A 15,221-nucleotide genomic window follows, 5' to 3' on the forward strand; every position below is an offset into this window, starting at 1 on the left:
TTTTGGCCATGGGAAAGAATGTGAAAGGTAGGTGGGGAATCTTAAGTTGAAACTTGCTATAATTTAATGGCACTTGCCTAATTTGTGGATGTATAGCAGCTGTTATCCTTTTTGTTTCAAGAAACCAAGATGTAAATACTATATTGTTTATGGCATGTTTGCTGATCATTAAAATGTAAGCAGAGTTCTCATGCCAGCTTATACTTTCAATATTTGTAATTGCATTGAGCTGTATAAAACTGAAATTGATTTCAGCAAAAACTTCATCGTATGCAGTTGAATTGGATAGCAGTTTTTTTATGACTAAGTTTGTCCCATAGTCATGAACCCACTTCCTGATGTGTCATAGTACTCTTAGTTATACTGACTTTCTATAAAATGTGTTCCGCTAACATAACAAAACGGGGAAATTGTCAGCATTCTGTTCTGCTTAAGAGTTTCATATCACCCTGAAAGCTTATTGGTGGTGAAAGAAGACATGGAATTACTTGCTATTCAGTGATGTGTGGGAACTGTTGCATAAGTTAAATATTCTCTGAACAACTTTGAGCCTGTAAGGAAAGATAACCCATTTGAAAACTTGATCAATATTCTTGTCAATATATTAATGTTGGAAATTTTCATCTTTTGGTTTTACTAATTGTTATTTACTGTTAATAAGGTAAGAGAGATTAAAACCAGAAATGAATTGCATTAGCATTTTGGGCATGCATTGTTGATCTCGTACTCAGGCTAGGTATAATGTGATCTAGTGAACTCTTTTTAATGTAGTTTGATGCAGAGTGAAGTTTTCAACTAGTCTTCTCCAGTAACATGCGTAAACCTCAACCTATATATATTATGGAACTATCAATGTTTGCTGTTGACGTTAACTTAAAACTCACTCACTAATGTGGCTATATTAATTTAAGAATAAACTGGATTTTCATTGAAATTGACAGTGACTTCCGCGCTCAATCCTCTGGCCCCTGTTGGCCTGTTTTTGAAAAAACTCAGTTTTTAAGAGACAAAATGGCTGAATGCAGTTTTTGAATACCAATTGATTTGTTACTGGTATCAAAAACTTGGTTTTGTACATGCAGGATTTTTCATCACAAGTGATCGTATTTTGTTAATGCTTATATCCACTGGATGGACTTTTACCTGATTATGGTTCCTAATTCTGATTTGCATTTGTAGGGCTGGATGAGATAAAAATAGTACAATTGTTCTGGGTCTAATTTTGAATCACGTTACCTACTTATAATGACTGTTAGTGCAGTAACTTTGTGTCACTTAAAAATACAAATGAGGAAGAGGCGAAAGGACTCCACTTCTTCACTTGCTGATGACATACTACTGACAAGGGACCTAGTCAAAATCTAAAAGCAAAATATTGCAGATGCTGGAAATACTCAGCAGATCTGACAGCATCTGTGGAGAGAAAAACAGAATTAACGTTTCTAGTTGAATGTGACTCTACTTCAGAACATCGCTTCAATGTTAACTCTGTTTCTCTCTCCACAGATGCTGTCAGACCTGAGTATTTCCAGTCAAAATCAAGTTCTAATTTCCTTTTATTTATATAGACTTCATACATTTCTGGACTTGATGTACCAAATCGTTGTTTTTCAGGCTCTTGTCAGATATCTTGCTCGCATCTTATGCAAAAGGCTACTATTAAAAGCAAGCCCTTATTTTCTATAAGCTGTGTGACCTTCTGAACGTTGTATCTGTTAGTGTTGTATGCCTGGGGGGGAGGAATAAATTCCTTATACTGCAGATAAGTTAACTGCAAATAATATCAGATGCCTTGTACTTTTGCCATTTGATGGAAAAATAATGTTGTGACAGACCAGATATCTTGGGCTACAAATGACAAATCAAGTTTATTAGTGAATGAAACTAGTAGGCACAAAATGAAAACAGCAGCTGAAATACAAAGAACAGGACCTTAATTTACAAGTTTGTTTCTAATAATTTGGGACATGCCACTATGTGCAAGAGCTTGAACATGAAATTGGATATTCAGATTGTTCTACTTGCTTCATGATGTCTCTTATTTGGCAAAGTGACTAATCCAAGTAGGGCTCAAAGGCATGTCAACCTGATGAGATTTTACAGCACATGTTTTATCCGTGTGAGACAGTAACTCGAGCAAGCTAGAATTTCACCCCTCCCTAGTGGTGTCATGTTAAATGATTCATTCCAGCACTCCTCCGTGCCAAGTCTTTAATATTCTCTGTATCTGTCATCTATGCAGATTTATTATTGATGTTCCTTGTGCAATCCAACTTGACAGAGGTAAATCATTCCATTCTTTTCTCCCCCTGCCCCCACCATAATTGACCAGTACCAGTAACACACAAGCCAAATAGTTTGCTTTAGTGGCATCCATGGATGGTCTGTCCCTGAAATTAAAAACAGAAAATGCTGGAAATACTCAGCAGGTCAGGCAGCATATCTGGAGAGAATGCATGAACTTTAGGTTGATGAATTTTCACCAGAACATTATTTTAGAAGAAGGCACAATAGCAACTTACTGCGTGTGACAATTGTCACTTAAGATCCCTTATTGGGTTATTGAATTTGACGGTTGCTAAAATGTTGTAATGTTTTTGTTTATACAAAATTAAATTATCTACGTTTCTGGCACTGATCCTGCTGATAAACCAAAGTTGGAGAAGATCCTTACCAGTCTAAAAACAGAAAATGCTGTAAAAACTCAGCAGGCCTGGCAGCATCTGTGGAGAGAGAATAAGTTAACGTTTGAGTCCATTTGACTCTTCAGAGCTTAGAGTCATACGGACTCAAAACGTTAACTCTGTTTCTCTCTCCACAGAGGCTGCCTTACTTGCTGAGTTTTTACATCCTTTTTCTGTTTAGTTCAGGTTTCCAGCATGCTGCAGGATTTTGCTTTTATCCTTACCAGTGTAACTGTAATAGCCATTGGATTATTTTATGCATATTGCACTATACTAAGCAGGGATGTTAAATGTGACCCTTATAAGTAGCATTCAAAACTCGGGGAATGGAGCCAAACTTTTCTAAAGTCAATTTGATGACTAATTGGAGAATGAGAAGCATGTGTGTCTACCCATTTGAAGCATGCAGGAGTTTGTCTCAGTGCTCGCTTTGGCAGCACATATGCTAAAAAAAAATTGGAACAATACAGAGAAGATTAGCATGGCCCTTGCGCAAGGATGACACGCAAATTCGTGAAGCGTTCTGTAATGCCATGTCACTTTGTTTTCACTAATGCCAGATCTTTTCTTGAGTTTTATTTTGAACCCAGATACTACATATTAATAACACATTAATGGCTGGTTGTGTGATGTTCAAACAGACTGAACAGAATTTCCTGACAATGTGGTTTTGTAGTGCTCAGTTTCCTTCAAGGCTTAAGTTATTCTCAAGTAGAAAATTTGTGTTTGGAATTGATCATTACTTTGTGCTTTTTTAAAAAAGTAAATGGCCTGAAATCTTAGATTTTTATATTTTTCTCAAATGAGACAACATTCTGACACTACTGATGTTGAAGATCCCAGTTTTAATTTACTTAGGGTGGATTTTCTTATTGGTGTTATTTTAAGCTGGTGTTCAAAACATTTATTTTAAATTGGTTGATGCCTGTCTCAATTGCTTCTCAACCTCGAGCAGCTGAAAAAAAATCTCTAGTTTGAGCCCAACTTTTTTCCTTCATGCCTAATCAGTTTATTTCACATTTTCAAAAGTGGATTTCAGGATCTTAGTATTGACATGTCAATGTAAATTCAACTTATAAGCCTGAGTAGGATTTTTGTACTTGTCGTTACTGAAATAATTACTAATTTTAGTCATAATTGCTAAGTGGGATGAATGTAAGTACCGTACAGTTTAATCACTGCAGAATAGTTTCCTTTTATGCTCATTATTCTTAAATGTATTAAAAATCACAGCAACCTGCATTGCTGATTTGTGTATTTGGGGCTTTTTCCTTGATCCAAATTGTACTAGAAAGTTCTATTTGTATTGACACATGGTTAGTAAGAGCTGAAAGACGCCACCCCTCTGGAAAAAAATGAATAAAAGACAGCAGGCCTAGTGATTGAATAGTATTGCTGTGCTGGGTGATTTGGGTAAATCATGAGCACATTACAAGTGATCAACGATATGTGTATGAGATATAAGGGAACTTAAAGTGGTTTTGAACACTTCATACAATATGACAATTAAATTACAAAAAATGATTGGTGGAATGATGAGAAATACATAATCTATGGGTGCAATACTTATGGAATGGATGAAGAAAGTTGAAAGTGGAAATGACATTTAGTTCTGAATGACTGTAATTTGTCCCTTTGTGGGAGAAATCTTAAAATGAGAGTTCTGTTTTTGATTAGGGAAGGAACATAAAGTAGGGGTTTATACAGTTGCTAAATTTTGTATTCTTTTCAAAAAATTTAACATTTTAAACTAATCAGGATTCAGAGTACTGAGAAGTTGTGCATAAAATTGACCCTTCAGTGACCTCACATGAACCACCTTTTATGCCTATTTAAGATGGAGTATTTATTTTGTATGCAATCCAACAAGGATTCAAAAGTTATGTTCCTGATATGTACACTTGTAGTTGGGGATTTATTAAGATTCAATGTAATGTCCTATTTGTTTTGAGTATGCTGCTTGAGTTGAGGACTTATTGTTAACACTGTTATCATCTGTTCTTCTAGGGTTTGACTTGGTTTCACAGTAGTGTAAATTGAAAACTCAAGACCTTTACATCTTTTCTATCTATAACAGCCACATTAATTACTAGAGTGCAGCTCTAAAACAACCCAACCCATTCTTGCCTAGCATTCAGGTGAGCACAATAATCCATAAACAAGTCTTTACCTATGAATCATGTAAACAAAAGGAACAAGTGAATCAAGTTGGGTGACTCCCATGACTTGTTACAAATGGTACTTCAAAAACTACCTTTATAGTTGTGTGAGAAAAGGAAAACAGAAAAAGTTAGCTTTTTTTTTCTCCAACTGCTTGCTAATTCAAGTTGGAATCATTCTTCTCTATTTCATCAGAAAATTTTGCTTTGTATATCTTTCAAAGCCTCACCCTGATTTTCATAGTGAAGGCAATGATGCAACAGTAAAACTTCTGGGAATTTTATTGATGTGATACCATATTCATTGAGTTGCTGTTGCACTTCTTTTTCAAGCTTTAGTTTTATGGAATAGGTGTGGTATTAAAGGATTTTTTATGGGGCAAATGGAAGCCCCAAATGATATGAGTGATCAAGTTTTCTTCAATCTTTGACTTTTTTTCTTTTTTTGTAATTCATTCATGGGATGTGGGCATTGCAGTTTAGGCCAGCATTTATTGCCCATCCCTAACTGCCCTTGAAGGTGGTGATAAGCTGCCTTCTTGAACCACTGCAGTCCATGTAGTGTAGGTACACCCGCAGTGAACTTCATGGAAAATTATGAAAAAACTGAAAAGAAAGAAGAGCCCAGGAGAGGCTATTAAAGTCTCCAGAACACAAGATAGGACAGAGTGTTTGGAAAGGGCTAGGAATCTAACTTCAAGCACATCAGATAAAGGGACGACAATGAGAAAAGGGACGGGAAATACAGGACTGAAGGTGTTGTGTCTGAATGCACGCAGTATACGAAATAAGGTAAATGAGCTTGTGGCACAGATTGAAATTGGCAGGTATGATGTGGTGGGCATTACGGAGACATGGCTGCAAGGGGATCAGGACTGGGAGCTAAATATCCAAGGATACACATCCTATCGAAAAGATAGGCAGGTTGGCAGAGGGGGTGGGGTTGCTTTGTTAGTAAGAAATGAAATTAAATCGATAGCAAGAAATGATATAGAATCTGTGTGGGTAGAGTTGAGGAACCACAAAGGACAAAAAAACCATAATGGGAGTTATGTACAGGCCTCCGAACAGTAGTCAGGATGTGGGGCACAAAATACACCAGGAGATAGAAAAGGTGTGTAAGAAAGGCAAGGTTATAGTGATCATGGGGGATTTCAATATGCAGGTAGACTGGGAAAATCAGGTTGGTAGTGGATCCCAAGAAAAGGAATTTGTGGAATGTCTACGAGATGGCTTTTTGGAGCAGCTTGTGGTGGAGCCCACTAGGGAACAGGCAATTCTAGATTTAGTGATGTGTAATGAGGCAGATTTGATAGGGGAGCTTAAGGTGAAGGAACCTTAAGGAGGAAGTGACCATAATATGATAGAATTTACCCTGCAATTTGAGAGGAAAAAGCTGGAATCAGATGTAACGGTATTACAGTTGAATAAAGGCAACTACAGAGGCATGAGGGAGGAGCTGGCCAGAATTGACTGGGAGATGAGCCTAGCAGGAAAGACAGTGGAACAGCAATGGCAGGAGTTTCTGGGAGTAATTTGGGAGACACAGCAAAAATTCATCCCTAGGAAGAAGAAGCATACTAAAGGGAGGACGAGGCAACCATGGCTGACAAGGGAAGTCAGGGACAGCATAAAAGCTAAAGAAAAAGCATACAATGCGGTGAAGAGCAGTGGGAAACCAGGGGATTGGGAAGCCTACAATGACCAACAGAGACAACTAAAAAAGAAATAAGGAGGGCGAAGATTAAATATGAGGGTAAACTAGCCAGTAATATAAAAGAAGATTGCAAGAGTTTTTTTTAGATATATAAAGGGTAAGAGCGAGGCAAAAGTGGACATTGGGCTGCTGGAAAATGACGCTGGAAAAGTAGTAGTGGGGAACAAAGAAATGGCGGAGGAACTGAATAGGTACTTTGCGTCAGTCTTCACGGTGGAAGACACGAGTAACACCCCCAAAGTTCAAGAGAGTCGGGGGGCAGAGGTGAGCATGGTGGCCATTACCAAGGAGAAGGTGCTAGGAAAAGTGAAAGATCTGAAGGTGGATAAATCACCTGGACCAGATGGATTACACCCCAGAGTTGTGAAGGAGATAGCTGAAGTGGAGGCGTTAGCGGTGATCTTTCAGGAATCACTGGAGTCAGGGAGGGTCCCAGAGGACTGGAAAATTGCTAATGTAATCCCCCTGTTTAAGAAGGGAGTGAGGCAAAAGACGGGAAATTACAGGCCGATTAGCCTGACCTCGGTTGTTGGTAAGATTTTAGAGTCCATTATTAAGGATGAGATTTCAGAATACTTGGAAGTGCATGGTAAAATAGGGCAAAGTCAGCATGGTTTCATCAAGGAGAGGTCATGCCTGACAAGTCTGTTAGAATTCTTTGAGGAGGTAATGAGTAGGTTAGACAAAGGCGAGCCAATGGATGTTATCTACTTGGACTTCCAGAAGGCCTTTGACAAGGTGCCGCACAGGAGGCTGCTCAGTAAGATAAGAGCCCATGGTGTTAGAGGCAAGTTACTAGCATGGATAGAAGATTGGCTGTCTGACAGGAGGCAGAGAGTTGGGATAAGGGGGTCCTTCTCAGGATGGCGGCCGGTGACTAGTGGAGTTCCGCAGGGGTCAGTGTTGGGACCACAACTTTTCACTTTATACATTAATGATCTAGATGAAGGAACTGAGGGCATTTTGGCTAAGTTTGCAGATGATACAAAGATAGGTGGAGGGACAGATAGTATTGAGGAGGCGGGGAGGCTGCAGAAGGATTTGGATAGGTTAGGAGAATGGGCAAAGAAGTGGCAGATGGAATACAACGTGGGGAAGTGTGAGGTCATGCACTTTGGTAGGAAGAATAGAGGCATAGACTATCTTGTAAATGGGAAGAGAATTCAGAAATCTGGAGTGCAAAGGGGCTTGGGAGTCCTTGTCCAGGATTTTCTTAAGGTTAACTTGCAGGTTGAGTCGGTAGTTAGGAAGGCAAATGCAATGTTGGCATTTATTTCGAGAGGACTAGAATATAAAAGCAGGGATGTGCTGCTGAGGCTTTATAAGGCTCTGGACAGACCACATTTAGAATATTGTGAGCAATTTCGGGCCCCGTATGTCAGGAAGGATGTCCTGGCCCTGGAGAGGGTCCAGAGGAGGTTCACGAGAACGATCCCAGGAATGAAAGGCTTAACATATGAGGAACGTTTGAGGACCCTGGGTCTATACTCGGAGTTTAGAAGGATGAGGGGGGATCTGATTGAAACTTACAGAATACTGAAAGGCCTGGATAGAGTGGACGTGGGGAAGATTTTTCCATTAGTAGGAGACACTAGGACCCCGAGGGCCTCAGAGTAAAGGGAAGACCTTTTAGAACAGAGATGAGGAGAAACTTATTTAGCCAGAGAGTGGTGAATCTATGGAATTCATTGCCACAGAAGGCTGTGGAGGCCAGGTCATTGAGTGTGTTTAAGACCGAGATAGATAGGTTCTTGATTGGTAAGGGGATCAAAGGTTACAGGGAGAAGGCGGGAGAATGGGGTTGAGAAACTTATCAGCCATGATTGAATGGCGGAACAGACTCGATGGGCCGAATGGCCTAATTTCTGCTCCTATGTCTTGTGGGAGGGAGTTCCAGGATTTCGACCAAGCAACGATGAAGGAGTGGCGATATATTTCCAAGTCAGGATGATGAGTGGCTTGGAGGGGAACTTCCAGGTGGTGGTGTTCTCATGTGTCCATTGCCCTTGTCCTTCTAGATGGTAATGGCCGTGGGTTCGGAAGGTGCTATTCAAGGAAGTTTGGTGAGGTCCTGCAATGCATCTCGTAGATGGTACACGCTGCTGCCACTGTGCGACGGCAGTGGAGGAAGAGAATGTTTGTGGATGGGGTGCCATTCAAGTGGGCTGTTTTGTCCTGGATGGTGTCAAGCTTCTTGTGTTGTTGGAGCTGCATTCATCCAGGCAAGGGAAGAGTATTCCATTACACACATGACTTGTGCCTTGTAGATGGTGGACAGGCTTTGGGAAGCCAGGTGGTGAGTTGCTCGCTGCAGGATTCCTAACTTCTGACCTGCTCTTGTAGCCATAGTATTTATATGGCTAGCCCAGTTCTGTTTCTGGTCAATGAAAACTTCGTGATGTTGATATTGGGGGAGGCGGTGATGGTAAGGCCAATGAATGTCAAGGGGCGATGGTTAGACTCTCTCTTGTTGGAGATGGTCATTGCCTGGCACTTGTGTGGTATAGATGTTACTTGCCACTTGTCAGCTCAAGCCTGGGTATTGCTGCAATTGGACATGGATGCTTCAGTATCTGAGGAGTCGTGAATGGTGCTGAACACTGTCATCATCAGCGAACATCCCCACTTCTGACCTTATGATGGAAGGAAGGTCATTGATGAAGCAGCTGAAGATGGTTGGGCCGAGGACACTACCCTGAGGAACTCCTGCAGTGATGCCCTGGAGCTGAGATGACTGACCTCCAACAACCACAGCTATCTTCCTCTGTGCTAGGTATGACTCCAACCAGCAGAGAGCTTTCCCCCTGATTCTCATTCACTCCAGTTTTGCTAGGGGTCTTTGATCTACACTCGGTCAAATGCTGATTTGATGTCAAGGGCAGTCACACTCGCCTCACCTCGGGGGTTCAGTTCTTTTATCCATGTTTGAACCAAGGCTGTAATGAGGTCAGGAGCTGAGTGGCCTCAGCAGAATCAAAACTGAATGTCATTGAGTAAGTTATTGCTAAGCAGGGTGCCACTTGAAAGCACTGTTGATGACCCCTTCCATCACTTTACTGATGATTAAGAGTAGACTGATGGGACGGCAATTGGCTGGGTTGGATTTTGTCCTGCTTTCCGTGCACAGGACATAACCTGGGCAATTTTCCACATTGCTGGGTAGATGTCAGTGTTGTAGCTGTACTGGAACAGCTTGGCTAGGAGCGTGGCAAGTCCTGGAGCCCAAGTCTTCAACACTATTGCTGGAATGTTGTCAGGGTCCATAGCCTTTGCAGAATCCAATGCCTTCAGCTGTTTCTTGATATCATGTGGGGTGAATCAAATTGGCTGATGACCGGCATCTGAGAGGCTGGGGACCGCCAGAGGGGGCCAAGATGGATCATCCGCTCAGCACTTCTGGCTGAAGAGAGTTGCAAATGCTTCAGCCTTATCTTTTGCACTGATGTGCTGGGCTCCCCCATCATTGAGGATAGGGACATTTCTGGAGCCGCCTCCTCCAGTGAGTTGTTTAATTGCCCACCACCATTTACTACTGGATGTGGCAAGACTGCAGAGTTTAGATCTGATCCGTTGGTTGTGGAATTACTTGACTCTGTCTATCACTTGCTGTTTATGTTTCTCGGCATGCAAGTAGTCCTGTGTTGTAGCTTCACCAGGTTGACACCTCATTTTTAGCTATGCCTGGTGCTGTCCCTGGCATGCCCCCTGCACTTTTAATTGAACTCTCACTGCAGTTCATCCTTTTATGCCCAAAATTAGTTCCATTTTATATATTTAAATGGTTTGTGTTTATAAATAGACATTGCCAATCTGATTTTGAAAGTGCATTGGAGGCAACCTGTTGGCTTGAAGAGGAAATTGGTTAGGAGGTAGAAGATGGTAACAATTATGGCATGTACTCAGATTGGCAGAATATAACTCATAATGTCTCCCAGCGGTTGCAATACTGGGATGCAACTTTGCAGTATATTTGTAAATAAGCTGGATAAAGAAATAAAATGGAGATGCTGGAAATACTCAGGTTATGAAGCAGCTGTGGGGAGAGAAAAGCAATTAACATTTTTAGGTCGATGATCTTTGATCAGAACTGGAAATAGTTGGAAGTGAATCGGTTTTAAGAAAATGAAAGGGGGGAGGGTTGAACAGGATCGAAAGGGAAGGCCTATGTTAGGGTGGAGAATAGGAGAGAGTAAATGACAGAGTTGGTGCAGGGCCAAAGAGTGTGGTAATGGGACAGGAAAGAAAACGTGTCTAGAGGAGCTGTGAGTAACAGACGGATGAACGACTACCTTCTGAAAGAGAAAACAAGGAAAGACTAGATTAAAGCCAAAATCTGAAAGGAAAAGGAAACAATATGGATGTTAGAGATCGCAGTCTGAAACTGTTGTGCTCGCTGTTGAGTCTCGAAGGCTGTAAAGACTAATCAAAAGATGAGATACATTTCCTTGAACTTATGTTGAGCTTCAGTGGAACACTGCAGGAGGGTGAGAACAGAGGGGTTAATGTAACAGCACAGTGGAGAATTCGAATGACGGGCAACCAGAAGGTCAGGGCCATGCTTGTAGATTGAACAGAGGTGTTCAGCAAAACCATCACCCATTGTGCATTTGGTTGTCTCGGTGTGGAGCAGACAACATTATGATCAGCAAATACAGAATACTAAATTGAAAGCCTATGTAAATCACTCTTTCGCCTGTTTGGAGCCTTGGATAATGAGGAGATAGGAGGTAAAAAGGCTGGTATCTCTTGCGCTTGTATGGAAAGGTGCCATGGGAAGGGGAGGGGTTTATGGGTAATCTGAGGAGTGGACCAGGGGCTGCAGAGACAACACCCCTTTGAATTGCTCAAAGGAGAGGGGAAGATGCGTTTGGTGGTGACATTATGCTGGAGGTGGCAGAAATGGCATGATCCAGAGGCTGGTGGATGGAAGTTGAGGACAAGAGGAACCCTTCATGGTTTTGGGAGGGTGGAGAAGGGGTGAGAGCAGAAGTGCAGGATATGGGAAGGACCATGGTCAAGGGCTCTGTCAACCAAGGTGGGAGGGATCCTCAGTTGATGAGAGATACATCAGAAACATTGGTTGTGGAGGTTGTGTCATCAGAACAGTTGCGACAGAGATGGAGAAACTGGGAGAATGGAATGGACTCAGTTGGTTGGGCCCTAACTGTCTCCCCTGCATGGATGTCTAACCTCTCTACATCTCTGTCCCCACCTGGAAGACCTGAGGGCTCTCGGCTTCTTCCTTAACAAACAGTATCCATCCATCGCTCCACCCTCATCCTCTGCCTAGCTGAACTTGTTCTCACATTGAACAAATTTTCCTTTAAGTTCATTCAGTTCCTCCAAATAAATGGTGCTGCTGTGGATACCTGCATAGGCGCTTGCTATGCTTGCCTTTTTGTGGGATATGTGGAACTTCCCTTGTATCAGTCCTACCCTGGTCCCTCCTTCCTCTTTTTCTTGTATATGGATGACTAAATTGGTACCCCCCCATCTCCTGCCCCTGCCCTGAACTGGAAAGTTTCATCAACTTTGCTTCCAATTTCCAGCCTTCCCTCAGCTTCACATGGTCTATCTCGGTCTATGCTTCCCTTCCTCAGCCTTAGCCTATCAACAAAAATAAAGACAATCAATGAATATTCACTATTAAGCCCAGTGCTGCCTCGACTACACATCCTCACTCCCTGTCACGACTCAATTTTGTTCTCCAAGTTTGTCCTACTCGTATGTTCTGATGATGCAACCTTCCATATTAGTGCTTCCAATATATCTTTTTTCCTCAACTGAGGATTCCCCGCCCCCTCTCCAAAATGGTTGACAAGGCCCTTGACCATACCTGTCACGTTTCCCCGCACTTCTGCTCTTGCCCCTTCCCCTTCCTCCCAGAACCATGATAGGGTTCCCCTTGTTCTCATCTTCCAACCCACCAGCCTCCATATTTAATGGACCTTGCTCTGCCGCCTTCAGTGTGATGCCACCACAGACCTTTGTTTTTTTCAGAACTCATCATCCACATTATTTTGCTTTTATAGCTGTATATGTTCGCTGACAGCATTAAGTTGTGTCACAGTAAGCATGATAGATGGGAGGAGCAGGTTGCAAAGGCACACTGACGGATGAACTGAATGGACAAAGCTGGCAGATAGAGTTCAAGGTGAGAAAGTGAGAGGTCATCCACTTTGAACCTAAGAAAAATAGATCAGAGTATTTTGTAAATAGTGAGAAGCTAGGAACTTTGGATGAGTGTGGCAATTTGTCCAAAAATTAATGTAAAAACTCTAGTGGAATGTTGCCCTGTATCTCAAGAGGACTGGAATACAAAGGGCTGGAATTTGTGTTATAGTTGTATAGCAGTCTGCGCTGACCACATCTGGAGTGTTGGTCGTGACCTTAAAATTAAGCTAGGCTATTCAGGGGTGATGCCAAAAAGCACTGTCTCAAAAAAGATAGTTGGAACCTGGAACATTCGGCTTTAAAGGCTAGGTTAAATTTCTAAGCTGTGATTGATAGATTTTTGTTAGGCAAGGGTATTAAGGGGTACAGAACCAAGATGTGTGGATTTGGTTAAGATACAGATTAGCCATTATTTCATTGAGTTGTTGAATAGGCTCTAGGGGCTTAATGGCCTAATCCGATGTTCCAGATAATGTGCTGTGGTGTTCCACAGTTAATGTGATGACATCTTTGTGTTGTGTTATCATGTTTGTGTGAAAGACCAATGTTCAGCTGTTTTGCAAATTTTTGTGTTTCTTGAAATTCTATGCTTTTGTGTTCCATCATGTTAGTTTGAAGACGACCCCTGTGGGTTTGCAAATGGCATATATGACAGAGGATATAATTTAATCATGAAGATGCCAGCCCTCTGACCATGGAGTTTTAATATTGTTCTGTTGCATAATCTTTGGCGAGCAGCCTTACAACTTAGCGCTGAGCCATTAATCCAGTTCATTTTGACATAAACCTGATGTCACTTTTTCAATAATGCACTATAATATAGTGCACCATTTTTTGAAGTCCACTGTTTACTATATTTTTTTCCCTCTGGATTGGTGTCTTCAGCATTGAGTAAAACTTTTTCTAGAACAATAAGATTCTGTTTCTTGAATTCTCAACTTTTTTATCAGCTTCAGTTGCATGATTCATTTTGTCTAATATTGTTTCCTGCCGCTGAGCATTGTGATACTTGCTTAAGATGCATACCTTTTTGCTGTTGTGAAGCAACTTCAAGGGCTTAGCGTTCATAGATGCATTGAAAGTTTGAAGTTGAGGAAGCATAACATTGCAATAGGCATCATAAAAAAGGGGAAGATTGGAAGAAGTTATTGCTGTACAGGAAGTTTAGTCTTTTCCTGATGTCTTTGAAACTGAAATAAATGTTTGGATGGGTACCAATTCCCCACATTTTTGCATTCTGCAAGAATACAGCCAGAGTTCTGTTGCACCTTCAATTTGTAACAAATGATACCAAGTTACATTATGAAATCATATAACCATAAAATGGTTACAGTACAGGAGGAGGCCATTTGGCCCACCATGTCTGTGCTGGCTTTCTGCAAGAGCAACTTGGCTCATCCCAATCCCCTGCCTTATCCCTGCATTTTTTTTTCTATTCAGGTAATATTCCAATTCACTTTTGAAAGCCACAATTGAATCTGTCTCCACCATGCTAACAAGCAGTGTCTTCATGATCCTAATCACTCACTGTGTAAACAGGTTTTTATCTCATGTCATCTCTTGTCCTTTGGTAATGTGCCTTAAATCGGTGTTTCTGGACTCGATTCTTCTGCCAGTGGGAGCAATTTCTCCATACCTAATCTAAGCTACCTAATTAGAACACCTTTATCAAACCCTCCCTCTTCAACCTTCTCTTCTCTAAGAAGAGCCTTAAATTTTCCAATCCCTCCACTTAATTGAAGCTCCTCACCCCTAAAACCATTTCCATGAATCTTTTCTGCACCCTCTCCAATGCTTTCACATCCTCAAAGTGTGGTGCCCAGAACTGGACACGCTACTCCAGTTGAAATTGTACCCTGCACTCCTGAGTTTAGGGCATTCAAAAAGATCAAGTAAAACAGTTGTGGTCCTAATATCAACCCCTGCAGAATTCCACTGTATAACTTTCTGCAAAAATTTTTACAAATGTTTACTATAACCTTTTTGCTTTTGTATCCATGCCTTAATTTATAAAGCCCAGGATCCAGTATGCCGTATCATTTCTCAACCTGCCCTGCTACCTTCAAGGATTTATGCAGATATACCTCCAGAGACCTCTGCACCTGCACCCCCTTTTGAATTGTGACCTTTATTTTACATTGCTTTCCTCATTCTTCCTGCCAAAATGTTTCACTTCACGCTTCTCTGCACTAAATTTCACCTGTCCTTCTATTCCACCAGCCTGACTACTGTATATACTCAAGTAATCGCAGAATCTCTCAGTGCAGAAAAGGCCCTTCGGCCCATTGAGTCTGCACCGACACGTGAGAAACACCTGACCTACCTACCTAATCCCATTTACCAGCACTTGGCCCATAGCCTTGAATGTTATGACATACCAAGTGCTCATCCAGGTACTTTTAAAGGATGTATTGCAACCCGCCTTCACCACCCTCCCAGGCAGTGTTTTCCAGACCGTCACCACCTTCTGGGTAAAAAGGTTTTTCC

The 15,221-nt window shown here is 41.5% G+C and overlaps 1 protein-coding gene and 1 non-coding gene across 10 annotated transcripts in view; both read left to right on the top strand.

Annotated features, from left to right (window-relative positions):
- Positions 1 to 15,221, top strand: part of gapvd1 (GTPase activating protein and VPS9 domains 1) — a 133,501-nt gene that overhangs the window by 17,594 nt on the left and 100,686 nt on the right. The window contains exon 1 of one of the 9 annotated variants that reach the window (XM_078549900.1): positions 4,800 to 4,822. The exons of the other annotated variants lie outside the window; for them this stretch is intronic. The gene's annotated coding sequence lies outside the window, so the exon portion shown is untranslated. Of the gene's footprint in view, positions 1 to 4,799; positions 4,823 to 15,221 lie in introns of those variants that run through there. 9 annotated transcript variants of the gene reach the window in all.
- On the top strand, positions 3,106 to 3,217 carry LOC144686167 (U6 spliceosomal RNA). Its single transcript, XR_013577866.1, has one exon. It is a non-coding gene; the product is annotated as a U6 spliceosomal RNA (small nuclear RNA).

The sequence above is a fragment of the Cetorhinus maximus genome, chromosome 10 (genome assembly GCF_964194155.1).
Source record: "Cetorhinus maximus chromosome 10, sCetMax3.hap1.1, whole genome shotgun sequence".
NCBI lineage: Eukaryota > Metazoa > Chordata > Chondrichthyes > Lamniformes > Cetorhinidae > Cetorhinus > Cetorhinus maximus.